Genomic DNA, 26,310 nt, shown 5'->3' with positions numbered 1-26,310 from the left:
GGGTAGTTGTAGAGAAGAAATAAAACATGTAAAGCATTCAGGTCATATTCAGTAAATGTTGTTGTTGTTACTATTACTACTTGTTTCTCTGTAATTTTTGGAGGTTAACACAAAAATATTCCCTCCCTATTGAAATAATGCAGACATTTTACTCTTTGCTCATAAGATAATATGGTTCCCTTTGTGGTTGCAGTTTGTAATTATTTGATAAGTTATCCTTATTAAGTCTATGGGAAGTTTCAAACTTTTAATTCTTTCACCTTTATTTGCAACATAAAAAATAACAGAATTCATGAGGCAACAGATGAAAAACGTTATCACTTTTTGAATAACACATTCAGTTGAAAATTAAATGATTTAAAATATAATTGCTTCTGGAAGTGACTTTATGAGCAGTGGAAGGATTTAGTGGAGGAATGAAAAATAAAGCAACTGCACCAAGCATGACTTGATTTTTTACTATGGCTTCATGTGAGAGTCACTTACTGCCCTGTTTTCCAGAAACAGGCCACTTTGATATTCATAAACAGCAGTGTCACATTCTCTAGTCACATATTTTGAAATATGGTTAGTGCATGTTTATGTTGGTGAAGTTAGGACTCAAATGCAAGTTACAGTTTTTCTCAAATGGAAACACAAACTGAATTGAACAGAACTTTCTTGTTCCTCTCTTGGCTTTGACATTCTTGACTTACCACCCTTACCTAGTAAAAACACCTCTTGCACAGTCTAGATGTGGCTTGTACTTGACTGTGCTGCACGTGGCTCCTGGGATCCGGAGAGACTGTTGAGTGCTGAGCGTAGATTTACCTACCAGCTGCATTTTGCACAGGGTTTTAGGCTGCCACCACTGGGCGAATCCCCGCCTCCCCACCCCCAGCAACAACTGTCTTGTGGGCTTACCAATTACAAATAGAGGTCTAGCTTTAAATCAAATGTAATTGATATCAATACAAGGGTCTGGTTGGGCTTTTGGTAATTTAGGGAAATGGAGCCATTTTGAACTTAGTCAAAATCTGACCCGTTTAGAGTGAAAGGAAAGCAACTTGTTGAGGATTTTAGTCCTTTGCTGGGTCATATGGTAAGCACCTCTGTAGTTCCAGGTAAGCTGTTCCAGGCTGGCTGTTTCATTTACATTCTCACCAGCAACGGGTGCATGATCTGGTGTCTTCCCATCCTCATCAGCAGTCGGTGGTGTCGCTATTTTCTTTTTTAACCATTTTGGAGGTGTGTGGTGATGTGTCATTGTGCTTTTAATTCGCATCTCCGTGATGATATTTAACAGCTTTCATGTGCTTATTTGCCATCTCTATATCCTTTTTGGTGAAATGTCTGCTTTTGCCTTTTGTCCATTTTCTAATCGGATTTTTTTTGTTGAGTTTTGTGAGTTCATTATATATTCTCGAAAAGCATCATATCTATATATGTGGTTTGTTAATGTTTTTTTCCCATTCTGCGAGCTTGTATTTTTATCTCTTTATCAAGACCTTTTGCAAAGTAAATCTTTATGAAATCTACTTCATCTGTTTTTCATTTTACGTAAAATGATTTTGATGTTATGTCTAAGAACTCTCATGGAGCCCTAGGTCCTGAAGATTTTCTCCTGTGGCTTTTTCTTCAGGCTTTATGGTTTTGCATTTTACATGTAGATCTGGGGTCCATTTAATTTAATTTTGTGTGAAGTGTGGGGTTTACGTAGAGGTTTTTTTTTTTTTTTTCCTCCTATGGCTTTTGATTAACTTTTAATTCAAAGGAGCGATATTCAACAGCAGTTTATATGTTTATAATGTTATGGATTTCCCAGAAATGTATACAAGCATAGTTCTTTATGATCTCTGTATCTTGTTGGTACTCCAAACAGTGCTGGCCTACAGGTAGGAGCTCAGTACATGCTTGGTTAAGGAGGCAGAAACTTCTGGGTTCAAATTCTCCACTTACTTGGGGGCACTTTATTACTTTTTTTTCACTTAGAATCACTTGGGGGACTTTGAACAAGTTAGAGTCCCAATTTCTTCATGTGCAAAAACTGGGTAACAATTCCTTTGTCTCTCTCATAGATCAAGTGAAGTAATGCATGTAAAAGTTGCTTTAAACAGTTCAATACTGTTTAAACTGTAAAGTACTTAAACACCTCTGGGATGATCATGGATTTCATTAGTAAGCATGATAGAATTGTGCTCTAGCCCAAGTGTTTGTTGCTGCCTCCCTCTCTGCCCCTCATCTTTATAGGAGCAGCAGTCTCTACCCACAGGAGAAATGAGAAGGTTTGGTCTTACTCTCTTCCTTTCCAACCTCTCGTGTGTTTGTGAGGTGGCTGTCTGTCGGTTAGCACCGGCAACTCTGACATGCCATTCCCTTGTCAACTCATTACGCTGAGGTCTGCTCCACTGGAGCCTGAGAAAACATGGTGTGGAATAGTCCTGCTTTCCATTGTCCTTCACGGTCCCTTTGGTCCACGTTCAAGACTAGCACATCTGATGATACAGATTTGGAAGTCCATGATGTTACCCCAGAAATTTCACATCAAATGAGCAGGTTTTTCATAATGTCCACAATGGTGCAAATATTCCCTTCCATTTTTCATGCAGAGTCCATTTTCCCTGAGCACCTGGGAACATCCTCCCCCTTCCCCAAATCCTCTGGTCTTTTTTTTTTCAACTTTTTTTTTTTTATTTATTTTTTGGGGACAGAGAGAGACAGAGCATGAACGGGGGGAGGGGCAGAGAGAGAGGGAGACACAGAATCAGAAACAGGCTCCAGGCTCTGAGCCATCAGCCCAGAGCCTGACGCGGGGCTCGAACTCACGGACCGCGAGATCGTGACCTGGCTGAAGTCTGAAGTCGGACGCTTAACCGACTGCGCCACCCAGGCGCCCCTCCTCTGGTCTTTTTATCACCCTCCCTTTCCCCCGAGTCTTGATTTCATCCACAAGGGGGAAGCAGCAAATCCTTGAGGTCCTATAACAACTTCTGATTATCAAATGGAACCTCTTTTAAAGCCTACTTTAAAAAGCTTAAAAAGCCTGACCATACTGCCCCAGGCAATCCAACCAGTACTTTCCATTTTGTTATCCTCTTTTATTTTACTTAACACTGACCACTGTTTAATGATACATACATATTTGCCCTCTGTCTCTCCTACTAAAATATCTGCTTCATGAAAGGGAATGACTGAGTCTGCTTTGTTCACAGCCAGATCCTCAGAATTTTGAACATAGAAATGCTAAATAAATAGTTTTTGAATTAATCATTGAATTTTTCAGAGTGGGCTTGCTATAAGACAAATATTTGACCATCTTTTAGAGCATGGTGATTATCTCATAGTTTAACTAGTTTAGCTTATATGCTAACAAATTCCTCTCTCTTATATGACCTAAATCCCTCTTTCCTTACAAGGTGTATAGGGGGAGAGGAAGGAAGAAGTGAAGAGGAAGGAAAATCCCGTCCTGTCAAAAGATGCTTTTGGAGGAAGTGAAATGAAAGGCAAGGACACAGTGATCAGGAGACTCGGGTATAATAATGAGATAATAGATTTTTATCCTTGCTAGGCAAGACAGCTGTGAACATAATAAACAAATATAAAACTATGCAGCAGGAAATGATTAGAAGTAATTAGTGGTGAATGGTTTATTAGTCAGGGAAAAAGACAAATGAAAGGGAGGTTTGAGGATATTGTTGGGGGAAGAACAGATATCAAATCCGTGGCCTTTGTGGTCAGGGTTTGGAACCTGCCATACAGGGAGGGGCAGGTTTATGGAAGGGAAATTTAGCTCCCCTCCCAAAAATGCATTTCTCTTTCTCTTAAATGCCTTCGCTGTGTTAATAATGGTAGCAATAACAATAATGATTGCATAAGCTAACAGTGATTGAGCATTTTCTGTGTGCCAGGCACTGTGCTAAGTGTGTGATGTGTATTTGCTTTAATTCTCACTATAACCCTATAAGGGAAGTGCTACTACAATATCTATTTTACAGTTGAGGAAACTGAGGCAAAGTAACTTGCCAGAGATAATAGTAAGTCTCCTTCTAGCCAGTTAGGTTCATTGTGCTCTATGTTGGTTGAAAAGATGGAATGTATTTTGATATTTAGAATGAAGTGATTATGACTTTAATGCATAAAACAAAGTCTTCTAAGTCATTAGAGCTTCTATAACGCAAGATAGTAGGGCAGATTTTTCCAGGTACTGAAGTCCCCCAGTAGTTAGGTAAGTCAGAATACCTGGATGGGCATCAGCCTTTTAAGGACATTAAGGAATCTTCTAGACACAGGCTGCTACTTTCTTATAGTTAGACACCACATCTTTTATTCTTGCTCTTTTTTTCTTGGATACCTTGCCACCGTCAGCACAATATCCCCTATTCATTTCAAGGTGGGGACATTAACAGAGCAGACCCTGTCAGAGAGGTGTCACAAAGATGGTTGTGAGTCCAAGCTTTGCAGACAGACTTTCATTTATACAACCAATATTTATTGAGCACTTACTCTGTGCTAAGCATTCTCCCAGGTGATGGGGATACAATAGTCAACCAACTTGTCAAGTCCCCACCTCTCATGAAACTTAGGTTCTAATGAGGAGAGAGAGAAAGAAGGGCCTCTTTAGATAAAGGGCAGGAAATCCTGAAGGATGAGAAAGGAAGAAGGTGAAGAGAAAATATTCCGCAAAGAGGGATCATGTCACACTGGTGTTTGAAACATTGCAGTGGCGTCAGCCCAATAGGATAAGTCCAAATTCCTGAGTGTGAGACATAAGTATCTTCGTGGTTAAGGCTTCTGCTCCTGTACCCCTATGTCTGCAGCCTTGTCTCCCATCAGGCTCCCCCTTCTTGCCGCCTGCACACGTTGTGTCCACAGCTCTGAATTCCTTTCCCAAATTTGTTTCCTGGTAAACTGCTCTTGATCCTTCAAGACTCAGATCAAGGACCAGCTTCTCTCACTTCTGCAGGTAGACCTGACCACGTCCCCTTTTGAGACCCTACTATATTTGGTAGCTCAGGCTATGTTAGCACTTGTCACACTGTAGTGCGTTTGCCTATTCTCATATCAGATGTGTGTTCAGAACCCAGCTTTGCTACTTGACTTTCGTGATCATCAGCTTCTCGGAAGTGTACTTCAACAAATCGTAGTCATCGTGATTGATACTAATATCGACAGTCTGTTACAGGTCTCCAAGCCTCTGCTTCATAGATCCATAGATTATAGGGGCTGAACAGTAGCTTAGATGTCTTCCATTATAAGCCTGATAGAATTCTATAACAATGAAAAGGTCCTTAATGATCTTCAAATTGTGCATATAGAACTTTTAGGAGTCTCTCAGAGGTGCTTCTGGCGCTAAGTTGGGAAGCTTCTGGGCTACCACCTTGCTTTACCCAGAACATCTATTTATACATATATAATCTCATTTGCTGTTTGCATAAGATTTCACTTGCGTTGTTAAACATTTCAACTGTTCTTAACAGTTTAAAAGTCATTCATCCAACTCCTCATTTTACAGAACTCTACCTTTTGCATGGAAACAGAACTAGTTACTGGTAGTGACAGAATCTAGGCCTCTCAGCTCCCACAGAGCCCTCGAGGAAGGACTCTATCCCATCATTTGGAGATTCCAGGTCTTGCTTTGTACTGAATGAGCACACCACGCCTAGGTATAAGATTCACGAGAATCCTAAGACTCTGGGATTTTGTTCTGTGTTTTAGAACCTGGAATTCCTGACTGTCTACTAACAAACCGTTTACCTTGCTTGATCTCTTCTTCTCCATGTGCAAAGATGAGACAGAGGAGACCAGTGAACCCGGAGGTAGAAAATGCTGTCTCATGGGTACTCTCTGAGTGAAACGTGACTAAAGCTGCCCAAGGCACACGAATCTGGCCCATGCCTTTACAAAAGGAGAAGGGTTCTTCTCCCTGTCTTTGCTTTCTGTGTTAATTACCCTGGTCACTAATGTTTTGTGTGAATTGGGTTTGACTATGAAAGCATCACCTCATATTTCTCACATTTATAAACTTTCACCATCCTCTTTCCTTTTCTCAAGCTAGAGGTTATTTTTCTTTCCCAGTGTTGGATACCATAATTGTCTTCGTAGCAGGTTTTATAGAGCCTATGTTTTAATTTCAGACTTGAATGTTTAGCTTCCAGTACCTTTTGCGTTAAAGCCCATATGTTTGCTCTAAATAGCATGAAGTGATTAATTGAGTCATTAAGACGACTGTTGCCTTATTAGGGATCCAAGAAAGCTGAATGGAATGGTACAAGTGCAAACTAACCACATTTATTTAGCTTTCACTGCACATGTGCATGTGTGTTTTCCAAGCAAATGATTCTACAGTGCAAATTTGCAAATGATACGAGACTAGAAGAGATTGCTAAGGCTTTAGAGGTAGCTAATGCCTTAGGATCCAAAGAGATCTTGACCGCTTAGAAGGAGTGGCCAAGTCAAACAAAATAATAAAGAAAAAATGTCCACTGTGCCCCTGGCTCCAAAAAATCAACTTGACAGGAGAGAGAGTCTTTAAATTGAACATTTTGGCTGATCACAAATTCAATAAGAATCAATCTTAGCTACAGAAATAGGAGTATAAAATCTGGAACAGAATAAGTGATAATATTGGTATCTTCAGTGCTGACTGGATCTCCTCCTTCAGTCCTGTGTGAAACCAGGTCCAGGAATGGCCTGTTTTATTTTGTTGTTTTTGTATGTTTTTTTTTTTTTTGCCTCCTATAATATTCATCACCTTCCATGGTCCCCTTTCCCCACATTTCCCTGTAACCTTTGTTTGGGAGACTTGACATTTTCTCGGTTTTCCATAAAATGCTATAGGCACATAGTGTCTCTGATCAGAGGTCTTCCTTTCAACCAGATTGCCACCCAGTAGCCTCACATTAGAGAAATTCAGGAGTAACATTTTAAGAGGTTATAGACAAATCTGAGCACATTCAGAGGAGGCTGTGGAAACGTTCGGCCAGTGAGGAGTGGTGTGGAGATCTGGTGTGGTAATCTGAGGGGAAATGGTTTGTGAGTGGAAGCATTGGAGAGGCACAGCCTTTTCTTTTTTTTCTTTTTTTTTTTTTTTTAACATTTATTTATTTTTGAGACAGAGAGAGACAGAGCATGAACAGGGGAGAGGCAGAGAGAGAGAGGGAGACACAGAATCAGAAGCAGGCTCCAGGCTCCGAGCCATCAGCCCAGAGCCCGACGCGGGGCTCGAACTCACGGACCGCAAGACCGTGACCTGAACTGAAGTCGGACGCTCAACCGACTGAGCCACCCAGGCGCCCCTGGAGAGGCACAGCCTTTTGAGAGGCTCCCTTAGGCAGGGCCTCTCTGTTTGGGCCTGGGTCCACATACCCTGATCACCCAGCCAACACAGAGGGCCTGGGACAGAGACGGTATGTAGACTACTACATAGGATGCGTGCATGTAATCCCAGTTTGAGGGTGACTTACACTGATGATGATATTACCTTAGGATTGCATATATCCTGCAATGGAAGGGAGGTGGCTGTTGCCACAAGTGACTAAAAGAATGTAATTGCAATGGGAATTATCCCCAATCTGGGGAGAGTAGTATACTTCCACAAATAGGGGAATGTGTGTTCCAGGCACACCTGTATCTTAAGGAGTTGACATTAAATGAAATGATTCTGCTGATAAATGTAGAATTGAAAAGGACTGATAAATGTAAAGAACACTTGGCACAATTATGGCCATGTGATACATGCTAAATACGTGGTTGTCATCCTCATGGTTATTATTACTAGGAGTCAACATATGTTAAAGGTATTTTGAGCAATTGCAATTGTGATCTTCATTTCTGGCTGTGCCTTTCTCACTCTTCTGATGTGGATTCTCGTCTTCCACGGCCCTGTCTCTGACCTATGGCATCTATGTCTGCATCTGACCCAGGTCCAGCCAGACAGGATGCTACCAGTGTGGCTACATTCTCTATTCGCATTTGCTCAAAGTTCTGTCCTTAAAGTATACAAGTTCCCTGTCTCCATTATACGGAGTTTGGTGATTACATTTCTAGTGCTCTCCTCTTGCTAATTTTTATCCTTAATTGCAAGTGCATACATCCATGTGATGCTTCTCTGCTGTGTTAACTCCCTTATAAAACTCTAGAATGCCTTATGTGAATGTACTGGGATGTTTATTGCTCTTGTGCAAGGTGAGGTTGTGTTAGTTAGAACTTCATGGTTTCAGGCAAGAAAAAAGAACTTCCCCTGTGCTGAAAGCTTCCTGGAACATGTTCACTCATTATCCACTCTTTTCTCTGGGTACTTCCTGGCTATTAGGACAAATATCCCCACAGCAAACATAACATCAAAGGAACTGTCTGGGCCAGTATTTAACTGTTTCATAGCCACTGCATGTACAACACAGTTATTCCTAAGTAACTAAATCCTGCGGTGGCCTATTGTTTTTAAAATAAATTGGATGCTTTTTCCCCTCACCTAAAAATAGAAGGACAAGTATCTATCTATGAGCCAATTTTAATACAGCAGATTTTATTACAATGAGCCTGGCCATAAGAGGCAAATGACCCTGTTATCTATGTATTTGTAGGAGCTGTTTAACATTAACTTGGACAAAATAGATCGTTTAAGCCCTTCATCTAAAAAGTTGCATGTCCATTTGTTCAGTTCCACTGGCTGTATTTTGTTGCTATTTTATCTTACAAAAATAGTCAAAAGTAATTTTGTTTAGAACTGGGTTACCTACAAGAATATCAGGGGCGCCTGGGTGGCGCAGTCGGTTAAGCATCCGACTTCAGCCAGGTCACGATCTCGCGGTCCGTGAGTTCGAGCCCCGCGTCGGGCTCTGGGCTGATGGCTCAGAGCCTGGAGCCTGTTTCCGATTCTGTGTCTCCCTCTCTCTCTCTGCCTCTCCCCCGTTCATGCTCTGTCTCTCTCTGTCCCAAAAATAAATAAACGTTGAAAAAAAAAAAAAAAAAAAAAGAATATCATTGATTTTTCCTTCTCATTATAACATTATTTTCTTTTTAACTCTTTTCTTTGTAGAAAATTTAGAAGTACAGAAAAAAATTCAAAAAAGGGAGAAAAATCACCCACAAATCCCATAATCCTATTACTCACTAATAGCCATTAAGTATATTTTAAGTCCTTTTGGTCATCTCCCTGTCTATTTATGTTATATACGTATATGTATGCAATATATATTTGTCAGATATATCAAAATTATCACAATACTGTATCTGTATTTATACTTTTCATATTTGGGAAAATATTATAGATACTTTATGGTATCATGATTTTTTCATTTAATATTGTGAACATTTTTCCATGTCATTAATATTATTTTGTAATGATATTTTAGTTGAGTCTGGTTGACACACAGTGTTACATTAGTTTCAGGTATGCAACATGATGATTCCCCAAGTTTATACATTATGCTATGTTCACCATAAGAGTAGCTACCATCTGTCCTGATACACTGATACATCATCATGACAATATCATCCACCATAGTCCCTATGCTGTGCCTTTTATCCCCATTACTTTTTCATTCTATAACTGGAAGTGTGTATTTCCCACTCCACTTCACCCATTTTGCCCATCACCCTCCCCCAGCAACTATCAGTTTGTTCTCTGTATTTATAGGTTTGATTCTGCTTTTTGTTTATCAATTTGTTATTATTGATTTTTAGACTCCATTTATGAGTGAAATCGTATGGTATTTGTCTGTCTCAGTGTGACTTATTTCACTTAGCATAATACCATCTAGGTCTGTCCATATTGTCTCAAATGGCGTGATCTCATTCTTTGTAATGGTTGTGTAATATTTCATTCAGTGTGTATGTGTATAAGTGTGTGTGTGTGTGTGTGTGTGTGTGTGTGTGTACACCATATCTTCCTTATCCATTTGTCTATTGATGGGCACCTAGACTGTTTCCATCTCTTGGCTAGTATAAATAATGCTGCAATAAACATAGGGCTGCAATAAACATTTGGAATTAGTGTTTTCACTTTCTTTGGGTAAATGCCTAATAGTGGAATTAATGGATCATATGGTTTTTCTATTTTTAATTTTATGAGGAACCTCCATATTGTTTTTCACAGTGGCTATACCAATTTACATTCCCACCAACAGTATGAAAGGGTTCTTTTTTTCTCCACATCTTGACCAATACTTGTTATTTCTTGTCTTTTTGATTTTAGCCATTCTAACAAGTGTAAGGTGATATCTCATTGTGGTTTTGATTTGCTGATGATGATTAGAGATGTTGAGTGTCTTTACATGTGTCTATTGGCCATCTATGTGTCTTCTTTGGAAAAATATCTATTTAGGTCCTCTACCCATTTTTAATTGGATTATTTGGTTTTTTTTTCCGTGTTGAGTTGTATGAGTTCTTTATATATTTTGGATATTAACCCCTTATCAGATATATCATTTGCAAATACCTTCTCCCCTCCAGTAGGTTGTTCTTTTTGTTTGATGGCTTCCTTTGCTGTGCAAAAGCTTTCAATTTTGATATACTCCCAATAGTTTATTTTTGCTTTTTGTTTTTCTTGCCTTAGGAGACAAATCTAGAAAAAATATTGCTATGGCTAATGTCAGAGAAATTACTGCCTGTGTTCTCTTCTAGGAGTTGTATGGTTTTAGGTCTCACATTTAGGTCTTTAATTCATTTTGAGTTGTGTGTGTGTGTGTGTGTGTGTGTGTGTATGTGTGTGTGTGTGTGTGTATGGTGCTAAAAGATAATCCAGTTTAATTTTTTTGCATGGTGCTGTCCAGTTTTCCCAGTACTCTTTATTAAAGAGACTTTGTCCTAGATTAATGGACCATATAACTGTGGGTTTATTTCTGGCTATCTATTCTGTTCCATTGATCTATGTTTCTATTTTTGTATCAGTAACATACTGTTTTGATTACTACAGCTTTGTAATATATCTTAAAATCTGGAATTGTGATACTTACAGCTTTGTTCTTCTTTCTCAAGATTGCTTTTACTGTTCAGGTTTTATGGCTCCATACAAATTGTAGTATTGTTTGTTCTAGTTTATGAAAAATGCTGTTGGTATTTTGATAGGGATTGCCCTGAATCTGTAGATTGCTTTGGGTAATACAGGCATTAACATTTTTTAAATATTTATTTTATTTTTTTTTTGAGAGAGAGAGAGAAAGAGCACGAGCAGGGGAGGGGCAGAGAGAGAGGGAGACACATAATCTGAAGCAGGCTCCAGGTTCTGAGCTGTCAGCACACAGCCCGACGTGGGGCTTGAGCCCATAAACCATGAGATCGTGACCCGAGCCAAAGTCAGATGCTTAACTGACAGCCACCCAGGTGCCCCTGGGTCATATAGACATTTTAACAATATTTGTTCTTCCAATCCATGCATGGAATGTCTTTCCATTTGTTTGTATCATCTTCGGTTTCTTTCTTCAGTATTTTATAGTTTTCAGAGTATAGGTCTTTGACCTCCTTGGTTAAGTTTATTCCTGGGTATGTAATGATTTTAGATGCAACTGTAAATAGTGTTTTGTTAATTTCTTTTTCTGCTACTTTGTTATTGGCATATAAAAATGGTACAAATTCCTGGGTATTGATTTTATATCCTGCAACTTTATTGAATTCATTTATTACTTGTAGTAGTTTTTTGGTGGAGTCTTTAGGATTTTCTACTTAGAGTATCATGTCTTCTGCAAATAGTGACAGTTTAACTTCTTCTTTACCAATATAGGTGACTCTTATTTCTCTTTTAATCTGATTGCTGTGGCTAGGACTTCTAGTACTATGTTGAGTAAAAATGGTGAGAATGGACATCCTTGTCTTGTTTCTGATCTTAGAGGAAAAGCTCTCAGTTTTTCACCATTGAGGTTGATGCTAGCTGTGGGTTTGTCCCATTTAGCCTTTATTATGTTGAGGTATGTACCCTCTAAACCTGCTTTGTTGGCAGTTTTTATTATGAATTGATGTTGAATTTTATCACATGCCTTTACTGCATCTATTGAGATAATTTTACCTTTTGTTTTTACTTTTTACCCTTTATTTACCCTTTGTTTTATTGATGTGTAGTATCATCCTGATTGATTTACAAATATCAAACCATCCTTGCATCCCCAGAATAAATCCCACTTGATTATGGTGAATGATCTTTTTAATGCATTGTTGTATGCAGTTTGCTAATATTATATTGAGGATTTTGCGTCTGTGTTCATCAGGGATTTTGTCTTATAGTTTTCTTTTTTTGGGGTATCTTTGTCTGGTTTTGGTATCAGGGTAATGCTGCTCTCATAGAATGTATTTTGAAGCTTTCAGTTTTCTTCTATGTTTTGGAATAGTTTGAGGAAAATAGCTCCTAACTCTTCAAATGTTCGGTAGAATTCATTGGTGGATCCCTTTGGACCTGGACTCTTATTTTTTTGGTAGTTTTTTGATTATCGATTCAATTTTGTTGTTTGTAATCCATCAGTGTGTTCAGATTTTCTGTTTCTTCCTGGTTCAGTTTTGGAAGATTGTATGTTTCTAGGAATTTACCCATTTCTTCTCAGTTTTCCATTTTGTTAGCATATAGTTTTTCACAGTATTCTCTTCTAATCCTTTTTATTTCTGTGGTGTCAGTTGTTACTTTACCTTTCTCATTTCTGATTTTATTTGTGTTCTTTCTTTTTGTTCTTGATGAGTCTGGCTAAGAGTTTATCAATTTTGTTTATATTTTCAAAGAAATAGCTCTTGGTTTCATGGATCTTTCTTTCTTTCTTTCTTTCTTTCTTTCTTTCTTTCTTTCTTTCTTTCTTTCTTCCATCTGTATGTCATTTATTTCTGCTCTGGTCTTTGTTTATTTTCTTCTACTCATCTTGGGATTTGTTTGTTCTTCTTCTTCTAGTTCCTTTAGGAATAAGGTTAGATTGTTTATTTCAGCTTTTTCTTATTTCTTGAGGTTAGGCCCGTATCACTGTATAATTTCCTCTTAGAATTGCCTTTGCCATGTCCCCCAAATTTTGGACCATTGTGTTTTCATTTTCATTCATCTCCATGCATTTTTAAAATTTCTTCTTTGCTTCATTGTCCCATTGGTTGTTTAGTATCGTGTTGTTTAGTGTCCATGTGTCTTGTGTGTTTTCCAGGGTTTTTTTCTTGTGATTTATTTCTAGTTTCATACTGTTGTGATCAGAAAAGATGCATGGCATGATTACAGTCTTCTTAAATTTATTGAGGCTTGTTTTGTGGCCTAATATGTGATCCATTCTGAAGAATGTTCCATGTGTACTTGAAAAGAATGTGTGTTCTATTGGTTTGGGATGGAATGTTCTGTATATATTTGTTATGTCCACCTGGCCCAATGTATAATTCAAAGACATTGTTTTCTTGTTGGCTTTCTGCCTGGATGATCTATCCATTGATGTAAGTGGGGTGGTAAAGTCCCAGTCTATTATTGTATTACTATCAATTTCTCTTTTTATGGCTGTTAATATTTGCTTTATGTATTTGGGTGTGTTAGTATTAGATGCATAGACATTTATAATTATTATATCTTCTTGTTGGATTCATCCCTTTATCATTATGTAATGCCCTTCTTTGTCTCTTGTTATCTTTTTTTTTTAAGTAGGCTCCACACCCAATGTGGGGCTTGAACTCACAACCCTGAGATAGATAGTCACATGCTCTACCAGCTATACCAGCCAGATACCTCTACAGTCTTTGTTGTAAAGTCTTTTTTGTCTGATATAAGTATTGCTACCATGTCTTTTTGTTTTGTTTTGTTTTGCTTCCATTAGCATGGTAAATGTTTTCTTATCCCTTCACTTTCAGTCTGTATGTGTCTTTTAAGTCTGAGGTGAGTCTGTTGCAGGCAACATAGATAGGTCTTGCTATTTTTATCCATTTAGTCACATTGTGTCTTCTGATTGGAGCATTTAGGCCATTTACATTTAACTTAATTATTGAATGCAGTTATTGCTATTTTGTTGTTTTCTGGTTATTTTTATAGTTCTTCCTTGTTCCTTTCTTCTCCTGCTCTCTTTCTTTGTCATTGATGAGTTTCTATAGTGTTATGTTTGGCTTTCTTTCTTTTTATTTTTTGTGTGTCTATCATAGATTTTGGGTTTGAGGTTACTATGAGATTCATCTATAACATACTAAGTAAATGGCAATCTATATTAATTTGATATTCATTTAAATTCAAACACATTCTTAATAAAAGGAAAAGTAAAAAACCTTTCTTTATCTTCTTCCCCTCTCTTCTTTCTGTTTTACTCCCTCCTCCATGTTTTATGTATAGGTTTATAATGACATAATTTTAAATGATTGTATAATATTCCATTTCAGTTTGTGTGTAACATTTTATTCAATTTCTCATTTATAATCACAGGGCATGAGGATAATTTCTAATTTGTCATTATCATAAGCCTGCTAAATAGATCTTTGTACAACTAGGCCTCTTATTTAGCATAGCTTACTAGAATTAGTAGTACTAAGTGAAATGGCATGAGCATTTCTCAGGTTCTTGATAATTATTCATTAATTTACTCACTCATTCATTTGATACATATTTATTGAGAATCTATGTGCCAGCCTCTCTTCAAGGGGTTGGGTATTTAGCAGTGGATTAAAAAAAATCTCTTTTCTCATGCAGTTGACATTCTAGTGAGAGAAGGCAAACTATATATATTTATATGTATATATATTTATAAATATATTATAAATAAACATACAAAATATGTTGGGTGGTGATGTGTGATATGGCAGAAAATAATGCAGGGCGATGGGATGAAGAGCTCCAGGGTTGGGCATGAGGTGGAATGACTATTTTTATGAAGTAGAGAAGATCTCTCTACCTAGGTGGTATTTGAAAGAAAATCTGAAGGAGGAAGGGAGGGAGGCGCATATATCCAGAGGAGCATTTCAGGCAAGGAAAATGGCAAATGTATAAAGACTCCAAGCCAAATGCATGTCTAAGGTATTTGGTGGACCCACAAGGAAGTCAGTGTGGCTAGAGCAGAGTGAATGGGGAGAGACCAGGAGCCCATGTGACCAGAACAATGGAAGGGTGGGGGGCAACAACAGGTCATGTAGAATCTTATAGGCCTTTTTGGAGTTTTTGGACTTTGAAGGAAATAGAAGTTTATTGGAAGGTTTTCACCAGAGAAAACATCTGACTTACATTTCAAAATATGAACAAATTGCTCTCCAAAATGATTGTACCAATTTTTATCTCCCACCAGCAGTGTTTGAGAGGTCACCAGACATCGTCATTTAAAAAAAAGGAAATAGAATAAAAAACTTGATTCATTTAATCTGTCCATTTGACAAAAATTGGGTGCCTACCCTGTGCCAGGTACCATGCTAAGCACTGTATATATGTTGGTAAATAAATGATATTCCTTGGGATGCCTGGCTGGCTCAGTTGGTAGAGCATGTGGCTCTTGATCTCAGGGTCATGAGTTTGAGCCTCCTATTGGGTGTAGAGATTGCTTATATAAATATACTTTAGGGATGCCTGGATGGCTCAGTCAGTTGAGTGGTTGGCTCTTGATTTCGGCTCAGGTCATGATGTCATGCTTTGTGAGATTGAGCCTCATGTTGGGCTCTGTGCAGACAGTGCAGAACCTGCTTTGGATCCCCTGTCTCCCTCTCTCTGTCCCTCTCCCGCTTGCACATTCTCTGTCTGTCTGTCTCTCTCTCTCTCTCTCTCAAAAATGAATAAACATTAAAAACTTCAAAAATAAATATACTTTAAACACTGATATTCCCTACCCTTGTGGAATTTTGTCCAGTGGTATAGACAGAAAATCAACATATATATTCTTAAGGTATGTGCTGTGAAGGAACCATGTGGCGATTGTGAAAAACGTGTGTGTCTTGGGCGTATGTGTGACGACTTCAGTAAGGCAGTTAGGAACGTTCTCGAGGTGATATTGAAGCAGGGAGTTAAAAAGCAAGATGGGTTCAGTCACACAGAGAACAGGAGGAAGAGAAATTCAGGAAACTGGATGGACGAAGTTGTTTATGTTTCGTTTTGTTTTTGATTACTTGTAAAATCGAACATGGTTTTATGTACTTATTGGTCATTTGCATTTCTTTGATGAAATTGAGGTTTGTATCCTTTACCGTGTTTCTTTGGGCAGTGTTCACCCTTACTGGTTTGTAAATTAACAGTAAGAATGTTAACAATTGTTTTGTCTTATTTGCCATATTTCTTACAATATTTGCCCAACTTTCTTTCCTTTTCAGTTATTGTAGGGATGGGTGAAATGTTTGCTGCTGCCTCCAACGTATTTGATTAGGTTTGGTTGCTCAGTCTGATCACTAAGTTCATAGGGTCCATTTTAGGGTTCTGCCTTCTGTCTTCTTGATCAGCCAGTCGGTTCTTGAATTTCCTTTTGAAAGGGTAATTCTTTTCAAAATTTCCTTAAATTACTGTCCAGTATTATTCACGTGAATTTTAGTCTTGTACAAAAACTTGAGTTCAATTTTAGTAAGGGCTTAAACTGTGATTGTTTTAAGCCTGTGAATAATCAAAGGAGGAATTGAAATTTTTATTGTATTAATTCTTCCCATCTAAGAATATAGTATGTTTTTTTCCATTTAGTCAAATGTGTTATGCTGTCAACAAAATTTAATATTCTTTTATATGGATCCTTTGTTTTAGGCTACTGTGAGGGAACTCTTTTTTTAATCAAATGCAAATCTGATCATATTACTTCTCACCTTATCATTGGTAACATTCTGATGTATTTTGCTTATCCTTTGCTAGTCCTGTATTTAGCATTAAATATTTATGTAGCTTTGGTTACTTCCACTTTACCATGATTATGAAAATTCCATGATTACATATTTTATTTGTATTTGTAAAAGTTTCTGGAAATTTTTGTGACTGTTCTTTTTATCAGTGAATATGACCTTCCTTTCCATATTTAGTGCCTTTTGCTTTAAGTTTTCTGTCTGAGTTTTATATTATCAAACCTACTTAAAAATTGTTTTTACATTTATTTATTTTTTGAGAGACATAGAGAGACAGACCACAAGCAGGGGAGGGGCAGAGAGAAAGGGGGAGACACAGAATCGGAAGCAGGCTCCAGGCTCTGAGCTGTCAGCACAGAGCCTGACGTGGGGCTTGAACTCACAAACTTTGAGATCTTGACCTGAGCCGAAGTCAGACGCTTAACTGACTGAATCACTCAGGTGCCCCTCAAACCTACTTTAAATTTGCTTACATTTACCTGACAGATCTTTGCCTTTTCTTTTATTTTAACCTTTATTCAAAGTTTTCATATGCAAATGGTGGCTGTTAGAACCTATTAATTGAAAGAGGCATAATAAATAACAAATAAGTAAAATACACTGAAAAACACACTTATCTGTGTCAGTCCTCAGAAAAACAATGCAATAAGTCTGTCATGGTTTCTGGAATTGACGTGTTTGCATATTTGGAAACTTCTCTCAGAATGTGACATAATTTCCATTTACAGAATGGAACATTCAAACTGCTGGCCAAAATTTTGGAACGGATTGTCCTCAAATGTAAGATGTATTTGATGAACAGGTACATTAGATTAATCTGATTGAGTGGCAAACTTTAGATTTATGATATGGCAGAGAGGAAAGTATTGTTGAGAGTTTGGAAATCCAAATACCGTTTTCTGGAATTCCCAGATTTTCCTCCCTTGATAGGACCTCAGTATGGAGGACTACAGTCAGGTTTGGTGACTCTCTGGTAGGCTGGGCCACTTCCTCCTCATTCACCCTCTACTTGCACTTTCAGTGAGCCAACACCTTCTTCCGCCCCAGGATTCCTTGCAGCTTACTGACATTGTATGGACTTTAGACCATCATGATTTTGTTATCTTTGATTTCCATCCAGTCTAAGGAATACTTCCCCTTTTGGTTTTGTGTATAGTTTCTCTTATACCATTTAGGTTGTGCATTCTCCAGGCCCCCTTTCAGGTTTTTCTTTCTGTTCTCTAAACTCTGAAATACTCTGGGGTCTCCTTCTCTGTTAACATTCTTAAGGTGATCTCAGCTATACTCATGACATCATGTACACTTATATGTAGAGGACTCACAAATGAGAGTGAAAGAAAAGGGGAGAGGAGGAAGATTAGTTCAACATAATTTATATGCTATCTAACAATAACATTCATTGAACAGTCACATTGTGCCAGGCGTTGGGCTAAGAGCTTTCACTGTGTTATCTAATTAAATTCTCACAAAAATTCTGTACTGTGTCATAGTATATACCATACTGTAGTGTATTACACTTGTCCTTTGTTCTTGTTGCCTTTCCATTTATACTACATCCCAATTCTTCTTCAAAGACATTGTTTCAGCAATTCTTCCTACTCATTACCAATTTTAATATGATGGATCTGTTTTAATAGCAATATGCTGTAACTTTTCTGATCTTAAGAACAGAATCCTCTCTGCACACATCCTTTCCGCTAGCACCACATATCTCTGCTCCCTCTCAGTAAATCTCTTCAAAGGAGTTGTTTCCATTTGCTATTTCCTTTTTTTTTTTAATATTTATTTATTTTTGAGAGGGGGAGGGACAGAGAGAGAGAGAGACAGACAGACAGAATCCAAGGCAGGCTTCAGGCTCTGAGCTTTCAGCACAGAGCCTGACATGGGGCTCAAACTCACAAACAGCAAGATCATGACCTGAGCTGGAGTGGGACACTCAACTGACCGAGCCACCCAGGCGCCCTTCCATTTGCGATTTCCAATCCCTGTCCTCCCTTTCTCTCTTGAACCTAGGCCAGTTAGGCTTTCACCCCATTATTTTGTGAAACTTCTCTTTTGAAGATCAGCAATGAAATCCATGTTAAGTTCAATGCTCAATTATTAGCCCTCATCTTACTTGACCTATAAGTAGGAGCAGATGATGCTCATCACTCTGTCTTACCACTTCTTAACTTTCCTTTCAGTAGTTCTCTGGTTTTCCTCTCATCTCACTAACTGCTCTTCCTCAATCTCCTTTGCTGACTGCTTTTCCTTTTCATGAACTCTAAAAGTTCTAGTGGCCTAGGGTTCACTTCGTTTCTTGGACATCTTTCTCTATCCACATTCGCTCATTAAATTGATGTATTAGTCTCTTAGAGCTACTGCAACAAACTATCACAGACTGAGTGACTTAAATAATAGGAATTTATCGTCTATGAGTTCTGGAGGTTAGAAGTCCAAAACAAACATGTCGACAGGGTTGGATCCTTCGGTGTTCTATAAAGGAAGAATCTGTTCCATGCCCCTCTCCTTGGCTTGTAGATGGCTGTCTTCACATTAACATGGCATCCTCCCTGTGTATGTGTCTTCAAATTTCCCATTTTCTGTAAGGACATTAGTCCTATTTGAATAGTGTCATTCTAATTACCTTATTTTCCCTTGATTACCTCTCTAAATGTCCTGTTTCCAAATAAGATCACATTCTGAGGTACTGGAGGTTAGGACTTTAACCTAAGAATTTGTGTGTGTGGGAGGGCACACTTCTGTTGTTTTCACTAAATAATTTGACTTTAAGTACCATCCATATTCTGATGGCTCCCTAAATTGTGTCTCGAGACTGGGCCCCTGTCACAAATTCTAGCTGCCTATTCTACGAATCCTCTTGGATAGCTAATAGATTTAATATACACATACCACACTTTGATCTTTGCACCCCACCGTCTAAGAAAACCCCTGCTCCTCCCCAGCTTTTCCATTTCAGTAAATGGAAACTTCATCCTTTTAGTTTCTTAGGCCAGAATTATTGCTGTCATCCTCAGCTTTTTTCTCTCTCTCCTACCCAACATTTAACCCCTCAGCAAATTCTGTCTGTTCCATATTCAAAATATGTCCAGAATCTGGCCACTTCTCATTATATCCTGTCACCAACCTGATCCAAATCACCATCCACTTCCACCTAAATTTTTTTTTTTAATTTTTTTTTCAACGTTTATTTATTTTTTTTGGGACAGAGAGAGACAGAGCATGAACGGGGGAGGGGCAGAGAGAGAGGGAGACACAGAATCAGAAACAGGCTCCAGGCTCTGAGCCACCAGCCCAGAGCCCGACGCGGGGCTCGAACTCACGGACCGCGAGATCGTGACCTGGCTGAAGTCGGACGCTTAACCGACTGCGCCACCCAGGCGCCCCTCCACCTAAATTATTGAAGATAGCCTTTTGATAGATTTCCCTGCTTCCTCTCTTGCTCCCTATGGCATATTCTAATCAGAGAGGCCAAGGTGTTTTCTTAAGACCTAAGTCAGATCAGGTCAGATTTTTGTTTTGAACCCTCTGCTGGCTTTCTGTACAGTGGCCTAGCAGATCCTTCATGACACCGGACCCTCGTTACCCTTCTGACCTTAAGTCCTATTATACTTTCTTCTATGCGCTCTCCTCCAGCTACACAGGCGTCTTGCTGTTCCTCAGACAGGCAGGCTCTTACATCAAGATCTTCGCACCAGGCCTTGCCTCTGCCTGGACTGCCTTTCTCCCATTTGACAGCATTGTTTAGTGCCTTGTCTCCTTCAAGTCTTTGTTCACATACCGCTTTCATAGTAAGGCCTTGCTTGGTCTCCTTGTTTCAGATTTCAAACCTCCTTCCACCTCCCCAGCACTCTCTGTGTCCCTGTCCTACTTTTTTTCATAGCATTTATCACCATCTGGTAAACTATATGATTTTTTAGTTGTCTATTTCTCTCCACAAAAATGTCACATGTCCCTTCACTTAGAGATTTCTATGTAGAAAAGCCATGCTGGATTTGAAGAAACATTAGTTGACTCCCTCACTTTTTCTTTAAGAGTCATCCCATACCTTCTTTCCTCTGCAGATATGCTGAACAGTAGGGGCACAAAGATGAGAACATTAAGATCTTTGTCCTTGCCCTTGAGGAAATCATAGTATAATCAGGGAGAAAGACACAAGTCCCAGTTTTCCCAGAGGGAGTGACACATGGCTGTGTGAGTGACAAACACCAGTGCTCTGGAAGGGCTGTTCATCACAAACCGGGAAATAATAACTCATCGAGTCAAACCCAAATGTGCCCTTCCCCAAGGCTCCTCTGACTTGGCAATCTTTATGTATTTATAAAAATAACAAATGCTCATCCCCACAATGTCTCTGATTTATATGCTTGTGAAGTCATGACTATGACTGTGATTATTTATGCAAATGAAATTAATTTCAAACTTCATCAGAGTCTCTATTTAGTGTTTGGGGGACTAGGACCCTGCACTACTGCAGGGGCCCCTCATTGTCAGCAGGAGTCAAGTCTAATTTCAAATGTAGGAAGAGAACAGCTATTTAAAGGAGCCCACTGTGAGATTTTTTAAAGCAAAGTCTTTTTATTTCAAAGTGAATAATCTCCCCCAATTTATCTTCTTTGTATGATTTGAAGAAAAAAAATGGGAACATGAACTTTGAATACATGAGAGTTTGAGTTTGTGCATGACATAGTTGAAAGAACCCTGCACTGAGTCTTTATCTGAGCCCTGGAACTGATTGATTCTGTGACCTTGGACAAGGTTTTTTTTTTTCTTTCTTTCTTTCTTTAAACTTTTCTTGTATCTCAGTTTCCCCCTTTATGAAACAGAAGGCTGCACTTCCTGTTCTCTGTGGATACTTGTAATTCATACAATCTGTGATTCTATCAGTCTTTAGTATCCTTGCTTTTTTCCACTACTTAATTGACCTCTTCCTACATCCTTGGTTAACAGTGAATTCTCACTGTACCTCATGAGTACTGAGCCTAATTTCTGCTCTGTGGAAGCTACATACCTAATGTCCATATAGAGCCAGATTTTACGTATATTGCTTTTATTTGTTATCCCATGAGATTTTAGAATCTGTCATATGAATGAGACTTTCTTATTCTTACTGTTTTTTTTAGAATATTCACTAGGAATATAAAGGAATGGCAATATACAATTTTATATGCTTAATGCATTTATTTGTTGCCCCATAAAATCCATGGGAGGTAGATAGTATTTTGTAAAAATGGAAGCTATGATTTAGAGAGGGTATTTTTCTACTCAACAGGCACTTAAAGAGCATATCCTCTGCCCTAAACACAGCTCTCAGTATTTACAAATATGAACTCACTTAATCCTCATTTAACCCCATGAGGAAACTGAGGGACTGAGGATTGAAGCAGTTTGTCCAAAGTCATAGAGCTATTAATTGGTAAAGCTGACACTTGGACTCGGGAAATCTAGCTCAGGATTCATGGTTTTACCTCATACAGTCAACTAGGGAAAGTGCCTCAGTTCACACAGCCACTGCACTGGGGAGCCTGCATTTCTCCCTTTCCTTTGCCCGAGTCTCTGACAACCTGCATAACTAAGTATATCCGTTCCTACATACGTGTATCTACACTTGAAAGCCCCTATATATTTGTTTTTCTGTGTCACCAAATGGCATGATCTCTCTGCAGTTGGCAATTACTAATAGGAAGGGAAATTTTGTATCTTAATGACAGATTTGTGAATTGATATTATGTTGGTTAATGTTTTGTTGGAATTCTGCTAGTTCTGATGGACTTGCTGAGATAGTTTTCCATGATTTTCTCATCGATAAAGTAGTGAGGTTGAGCAGTATCAGTTGGTAAAGTCTTAATAAACTGGGTGTCTTCAGGAACCCTTTGAGATTCTAGATAATTCTCCTTCGTAGATAGATAGCTGTCCATCATTGGGGAAGTTGAGAGCAGATGTATGTATACCACAGAATACTATACAGTTCTCACAGAAGATGATTTACTAGATTTACATATGGCAACGTGGATGGATGTTAAAAAACACAGTATTAAAATGGAAAATAATAAGAGTCTGTGATCCCTAGAGTATCTAATTTATGTAGATAAAACCCAACCAAAAAATACCAGCTAAAAATATTGAAGTGGATGCCTATGGAGGATGAGGGTAGGCAGAGGGAGTGAAGGGCAAAGTAAAAATGAAATAGCACAAAGGAGATGCCTTTGCATGAACCCTTGACAGTGATCCAGGCAGCATGTTTGGTAGGACGAACACTGGCTCCAAATCCCGGTCTTGCACTCATTAGCTTTATGTCACTGGGCAGGACTTTTAATACCACTAGGCCTTAGTCTCTCTACAGTATGAAAGGCTTCTGGTAAGGATTAAACAAGGAGATAGATGGATATAGGTATAGATATACTGAGAGAAAGCACTTGTCCAGTCCCAGACCCTTATCTGGCAATTTAACTCTCACACGTATCACTTCTGCTAGGTTGTTAGCCTTGCAGAATTCCTAACAATTTGGCCTATGTACAAACCATCCCTTTTAAACTTTCATTTCATCATGAAATGATTTTTTTCAAGGATATGTTTTGAATGAGCATTTATACAGCAATTGGCACTTTACAAAGTACTTTCACATCTATTGTTTCATTGAATCCAGGCATTAATTTCTAAAGAAGGTGTCAGTGTCCCCATTTTAGTGATAAGACTGATAGTCACAGACACCAAGTAACATAACTATCAACATACAGCTTGTAACTGGCGGGCCCCGAATGTGAATCTGGATCCTCCTACTTTAAGCGCCAGCATTTTCCCATAACAACATGCACGTCTCTTTTAAATAACCTTCAAGATTTGTTACTCCAGAAGCTAGGCCCTTTTATTTCCCAAGCCACGATCAGGTTATCTTAGAAAGGTAAGCTAATATTATAAATTCTGCTCATGACTCAACATGCATCATTGTGAACCACAGGTCACTTCTGCAGGGTCTTGTCCATACCTCGTGCATTAAAACATTGGCAGGGCTGCCTCTGCTTGAGGATCTCTTGGAATTGACAACCCGTATGGCTTCTCTGGAGCCTGTTTTCTGACCTCTGGGTGAGGAAGATGGACTCTATGATCCTAAGGAATTTTCTGGCTCTAATGCTCCTTGGTTAGTCATGCCCAGGAAAGGTGCAAAAGGGAACTTAAATTCAGGAGTTGAGAGCTGAGGCTATTATTTTGCCATATTCCAAGGCAGTGATGATATGAACGTGACACTTGTTTGGGAATAATTTATATTAGAATCACACTTACAGTTAATACTATCCTGTTAAAAGCTGTTAATGGAATTATTATTCTGATAATAAGCTGTTATTAGATTCTGAGTGTTAATGATATTCATTGCAACACAAGATCAGTCTGGTACTGACATTGAAGTTCCCACTGAGTATAAGGGCCATCTTCAAGGTGATAAGCATGCAACGGTTAAGACTACCATGGCGAGAAAAGATTTCTTTTTGTTATGGAAGAAAACATGCTTGTGTGTGTTTTTGAAAACTCTGAGGAAAAAAAATTTTGTTCTCTGCTTTAGTTACAAACATTAAATAAGCAACTGGACTTGCTCAGTGAACTAGAATCTCGGCTTTTGTAATGAGTTACTTGGTTAAACCAATTGAACTATAATTATTTCTACAACTTGTTTAAATTATGTTGTCTTCGCCGTTCATCACCATTTTATCATTTGCAGCCTAATTACTGAGTTTGAAGTGTGGTATTCTTTTACTAAAACACTAACTTCCTGTTTTGGTTAAAACCTCAAATGTTTTCCAGCACATCATATACGTCCCTTCACTGTTGGCCGTGGCTGCCTGGCAGTTCTTGGCAAGCCCACTCAGTCACACACGTGACCTTTACTGAGGTGCTTTGAGTGCGATGTTATGATTCATTAACATCATTATACGTATGGTGCGTTTGGTGAGGGTAGGGGGAGGTAAAGAGAGTTTGTAGCCTTTGATAGGCTGTACCATTGCTCTGTCAATTGTGTGGTTAAGACAGGAATGTTCCATTTATTTCAGTACCTCAACAATTATTTATTAAGGTTTATAAATATCCATTGTACTTCCAAAAAATTCTGTAATAATAATACCAATCATCTATGCGACATCTCATGTTTTTATAAGGAGATTTCATTTACTTTATTTCATCAAAACTTAAGTGCCCTACAAATTAGGAATAGGATATATTATTTTCTCTATTTTAAAGACGTAGGCACTAAGGCTCAGAACCCAGACCACACTGCTAGAAAATGACAGAATCCCAGTTATCTCACTGCAAGACACATCTTTCCATTGTACTACATTGCCCCTCCATAGGCAGAGGACAGTTGTGGGTTTGGGAATGTCCATTCATTAATCTCTTTCTTATCAATATTAAAATCAACTGATTCAAGAGTTTTCCAAATAGGTTCACTTTGCATTCAGTTCTCTCTTTAAAAATGTTCACAAGGTTATTTAACTTTTTAATGTTGCATGGCATTTTAGCCTCATAAAAATGGCTTCAGTCTCATTTAAAGACTCCTGAGCCAGTTCATAGACTAATTACCAGTTGTGGATGTTCTCTCTGAGCTGAGGGTCTTCCTAGTATGATGAATGTTCATCTCTACTAGGTTGAATGAATTCTAAATGAAGTGATTAATTTAAAAAATCAATTAGTATGGAGAGCAAATATTTTACCCACAACAACCTCTAGTTTGAATAGTCCCCCTTGTACAGACGTGGTTGTGTGGCAATCAAGGTGAACAGGGAGGAACCGAAGCCAGGGAAACGACCCCTGGGGCCTACTAACTTTTCTTTGTTGAGGAGTAGGAAGGAATTTTCTCTGAGCTAACAACTTTCTCTCCCTTGGCCGGCTGAGTAATGACTGCCCTTGACTTGTTCCCTCAGTTTGCCAGTGATCTGGTTCTGAGATGAAATGTGTATTACATTGAGTACCTCCCTGACTTGTTCTTCTATTCCAAGTTAGAGAATCAGAAAGTAATAACTCATCAGTGGGTATACACTTCTCTCTACGCCAAAACTTGGTCCAAATCTCTGAACTTAAGCTCTGTCAGCCTCAGGATATTTTGGAAATGAACAAAATGTCAAAGTCCATTACATGGACGTAATTAATTTGGGTTTATTTTATTCTGACCTTAACTTATATTTTTCCAAGCTAATTGATAGCTGTAGTTACATTAACTAGATTGCTCTAGTGGAACTAGTGAATCTTATTAGCAGACCTGGTTGATGGAGAGGGAGGGGGGATAATACATCCTTGTTCTCCATTGTTAGGGAGACCACAAGTCCTATTTTTTTGTCCTGTTTTGATGATTGAGTCTATTTATTAATAATATTCCATTTTAATCCTCAAAATTACCCCAGTTTGGGTGATAAATTATGTGGCTACCCTATTTATTGTTCCTTTTACCTACCTATACCTTGAAATAGACATGAGTACACTGACCTCCCAAATAGGGTATGGTTATTTTTATATACCCTGTTTTCTGGGGTCCTCTAGCAAATGTGATGACCAAAAAGAGATATATATGTGTGCAGTCAGCTTTATTATAAATGTTTATTGTATTAATGTAATATTCGTTGGCCA

Source organism: Leopardus geoffroyi, chromosome X (assembly GCF_018350155.1).
Source record: "Leopardus geoffroyi isolate Oge1 chromosome X, O.geoffroyi_Oge1_pat1.0, whole genome shotgun sequence".
Lineage (NCBI taxonomy): Eukaryota > Metazoa > Chordata > Mammalia > Carnivora > Felidae > Leopardus > Leopardus geoffroyi.
The sequence above is the reverse complement of the archived record's forward strand: the minus strand, read 5'-3'. Positions refer to the sequence as shown.